The 4,491-nt window shown below is 36.6% G+C and overlaps 1 protein-coding gene across 1 annotated transcript in view; it reads left to right on the forward strand.

The window, feature by feature from the left end:
• Positions 1-4,491, forward strand: part of Trpc5 (transient receptor potential cation channel subfamily C member 5) — a 166,329-nt gene that overhangs the window by 152,834 nt on the left and 9,004 nt on the right. The window lies entirely within an intron of this gene.

Consider the following 4,491-nt stretch of genomic DNA (forward strand, 5'->3'; position numbering starts at 1 on the left):
CACACACACACACACACACACACACACACACACACTAAATAAATGTAATAAATAAAAATAAATAAATAATTTAAAAAAACTAGGAAAATCTAAAAAGATGAAAGATTAGTGCTTGACAGTTATAGGACAAGAGAGTTGAGTGGGCATTATAGGAAGTAACTACTAATTGGCTTCTTTTTGGAGTGATGAAAATACTTACAAACTAGGTAATTGTGATGGCTACTAAATTCTGTGAATATGTAAAGTGTATAGAAATGCACTCTTTAAAAGCTAAATTTTATGGTATATGGGACAGATTTCAATAAAGTTGTTGATAAAAATAAACTTTTTCCAAAAAATATATGGGAGTTAATCTCCATCTTACATTAGGCAATGGTTTCTTCAATAAATGCAGCAAATGTACAAGTGACAAACTAGAAAATAGATACATAGGACTGCATCAAAATAAAACATACAATTATAAGAAAAATTAAAATATCAAATTTTTAAAACACAAATTCGTGATGTGGGGATACATATGGTTCTTTAATAACTTACTACATAACAAACTAACAATGAGTTCAAATACATATTTTAACCCACAAATATCATTTTTCTTCTGAGCCCACTTACTTAGTCATCTCGTACCTTTTAGAAAAGACAAGCACTTTCACTTTCCCCATTAGTAGCTGATTTAGATCACTAATTCACTACAATGTACTGAGAATCTCAGAAGTAAACAGTATCCTCTACTTCAGTGGTGGCAAACCTATGCCATGCGTGCTGCAGCAGGCTTTTAGCATCAGTGAAATTTCTAGAAGGTTCATCATCGCTGCTTTACTTCATAGGTTCTTAGTCATTTCAGAGACTCTTGAGAATACGAGGAAAGGACAGAAAAATGTGATAGTTACTATCACATATTTTCAATTGCTATATTGATTTCATTAATTTTATCCACAAAAATCCTGTTTTATTGGGTGCCACTGGTGAATTCCATCTGCTCATTCTTTATTATGACACTTAGCTCAGTACTGCTGTGTTATCAAAACAAAAACCTTTAGAGAATAACTAAAAGGCCAAGGGGCAAATCTTAGCATTCAAGGCAGACTGAATATGCATTAAAAAAACACTCAACACTGTAAGGCACTGCTCACCTTTTACAAATCTTGTTTGCTAGTAAGGAAAGAAATTTTCACTTTGTCCTTTTACTGTAGAGTTTTAACAGAGGATGCTATACTGTTTCCATGTTCCAACACACATTTTCTGTTGGTTCTAGAAAAAAAAAGAGTTCTCAGATATATTCAAATTCTTTTGTCAAATTTAACTCTCAAGAAAAGCTGGGTCAAATTTTGTCAGTAACCAAAACCGTACTCTTTCTGCCTCCACAAGATGATCTCTACTCATTTGTACAAATTCATTTCTTAATGCTGTTGTAACAAACTATCACATACTTGGTGACTTGAAGGAATTCAAATTTACTATTTATAGATCCTGATGTTAGAAGCATGAAATATGTCTCACTGGACTGAAATCAAGTTGCTGGCTAACTTTCTGAAGGAGTGCAGTGAAGATTCCATTTTCATGTCTGTTTCAGCCTCTAAAGACTGCCTGCATTCCTTAGATTATGGACTCATCTCCATCTTCAAAGCTAGCAATGTTACTCTGACATTGACTCACCTATCTCCTTCTCTTATAAGCAGCATTATGATTACATTCGACCCACCTGGGATAATCTCTTTATCTCAAAGTTACTCTCCTTTTCCACGCACTGCAGCATATTTACAGTTTCCAGCAATTAAAACAGGACGTCTTTAGGGGGTCATTATTCCACTCTTCATTGTAGGCATCATTTTCAAGATAAGAGTAGTGCTGGGGTTGAACCGAGAGCTTTGTGCATACTAAACATTCGCTCTGCCACTGAGCCACACCTCAGCCTTACATGCACCACCTTATTTGACATTGTTTTAAGTTAAAATTTGATGGCTATGAATCATAAATTATTGCAGTTCCTAAAACTGAGCTTGAACCACTATATACAAATGGAGAGCCCTCAAGAAATTTTTTTGAGCATTTGAAAGTAAGTTGTCATACACATTCTATTACATTATTTCCCTCAAGAATTTTAACACCAATATATTAACAATAATTAATTGCTGAAGTCCATATTCAAATTCCTTTATTGTCCCAAACATGTCCTTTACAGGTGATCAAGAATCAATTACTGCATTTGATTATTATGTCATTTTAGTTTTTTTAACCTGAGAAAATAGTCTTCATCATTTTAAAAATACAGGCCAGTTGTCTTGTATAAGTCCTCACAACTCAGACTCTGATGGTTTCTTCACAATCAAATGCAAGTAAATCATCTTTGCTGGAATACATTGGTGATGTGTCACTTCTGCCTGATACACTGTTTTGGATGATGAATGTAGAGCTGATTAAGGTGACCCCATGGGGATATCATGGGCTCCCTGGGTCTCTCCCAGCAGTTCTCAGGAGAAACCCCATTTACAGGGTTTATCTTTATGAGACCTAATTCTGAGAAGGCTGCTCCTAGGGCCTTTGTTTAAAACACAGTGGCAATTGTTTTAACAACACAGCTGCCTGAGGCAATGAACCCGTTGGGCTTTTGTCTGGGACAGAATACCTGGCACCCATAATTTAAAGGAGCAGTTTATTTTGGCTCATGTTTCAGTCCACAGTCATCTGGCAGCACCATAGGGTGGCATGGCAGAGGGATATAGTTAAAGGAAAGCTGCTCATGTTGTGGTAGTAGGAAAGCAGAAAGAGTCAAGGGTTGAGTACTGGGGAGATATATCCTTCCAAGTCATGCTTACAGTGACCTGACTTTTGCAGAACGGGGGATTGAACTCAGGCCCTTGCACTTGTCAGGGAAGTGCTTATTCCACTGAGCCATCTTGCTGGCCCCAGCTGCCCGACTTCTAATCAGACCCCACTTCCTAAGAGCAAGTCAGCCATAATGCCTTCATAATCTAATCACCTTCCAAAAGCCTGAGTGTATGAGATTCTTGGGAGACATCTAAATCTAAATCATAGTAACTGGCAAAAGGCTGATAAAAAATGTAAAGGGAAATTTGGAGAATGAGATATCCACAGATGGCCTTTCTAATCTTCCAACACAGTTCTACGGAATATATATATATATATATATATATATATATATATATATATATATATAGAGAGAGAGAGAGAGAGAGAGAGAGAGAGAGAGAGGGAGAGAGACTCGCCACACAGCTCAGATTCATAATGATTCTCCTGTGTCAGCCTCCCCAGCCCTGGTATTATAGGCATGCACCACAACACCTGGTTTCAGGGCCCACACAGCAAAGGTGCCATGGATCAAACCCACCATGATCAAACCCAGATCCTTACGCTTGCCAGGTGGGTGCTTAGACCCCCAAACTATTTCCCCAGCCCCAGTCCTAGGGATTTAGTAAGGTGATGCACATTTGCAAAGCTATGTGCACAACTCCGTAAAGGTTCTGAACACATAGGTTGCCACAGAGGACTTATAGATGACAAACATATGACAAGATGGCTCAGCATCACTACCCATTTGAGAAATGCAATTTAAAACCATCATGAGATCCTACTATATACCTGTTAGAGTGGCTAAATTTAAAATCCCAATAAAGCACTGAAGAGGCTATAGAACAACTGAGAATGAAAAATGATACGGTTGCTCTGGAAAAGTTTTCCAATTTATTATAAAGTTAAATATAGACTTGTCACATGACTTTTCATTACCACGCCCAGATAAAGAAATTAAATCTATGCTTAACAAAAACTCATACATGAATGTTCCTAGCAACCTTATATTTCTATTTTCTAAAAACTGGAAATAACCCAAGTGCTCAAGGGGTGAATGAATATACAAACTCTTGTGCAGCCATATAATGGGAAATTATTCAGCAGTAATTTTGAGTGCACTACTGACAGATACAAAACTATAGATAAATCTCAAAGGTGCTTTGCTGAGCAGAATAAAAGTCTCAGAAAGTTACCTACAAAATGAGGTGAACTATAGGAAGAGAACAAACAACAGTTACCAGAGGCTCAGGACTATGGAAAGTATGACTACCAAGGGGCAGTACCAAAGAATTTCAGAGTGTGATGGAACGATGTATATCCTGATTATGGCAGTGATTATATTAGTCCATACAGATCTTAAGAGTCCTAGAAATGTGTGTTGCTATATGCACTGATTAAGATAGTAGCTATACAGGTGTAATACTTATCAAACACATAAAATTGGTGAATTTTATTGTGTAAATTGTCTCAAAAATGGCATTTTCCTTTATGAAAAAAGCATCTTTACCTCATTCCTACCTCTTAAAAATAACAACTTTTGATACTGACAGTTTAGTATATACCTACCTAGAACATGAGAATGCGTAATATAAAGCAATTTTCAGTTGTATAGATGAGGTCATTGTATGCATATATATTGTGCTTTATACTGCTTTTTAACTTGGGCATCTTGGGCAGAAA

The sequence above is a fragment of the Octodon degus genome, unplaced genomic scaffold (genome assembly GCF_000260255.1).
Source record: "Octodon degus isolate 3935 unplaced genomic scaffold, OctDeg1.0 scaffold00117, whole genome shotgun sequence".
NCBI lineage: Eukaryota > Metazoa > Chordata > Mammalia > Rodentia > Octodontidae > Octodon > Octodon degus.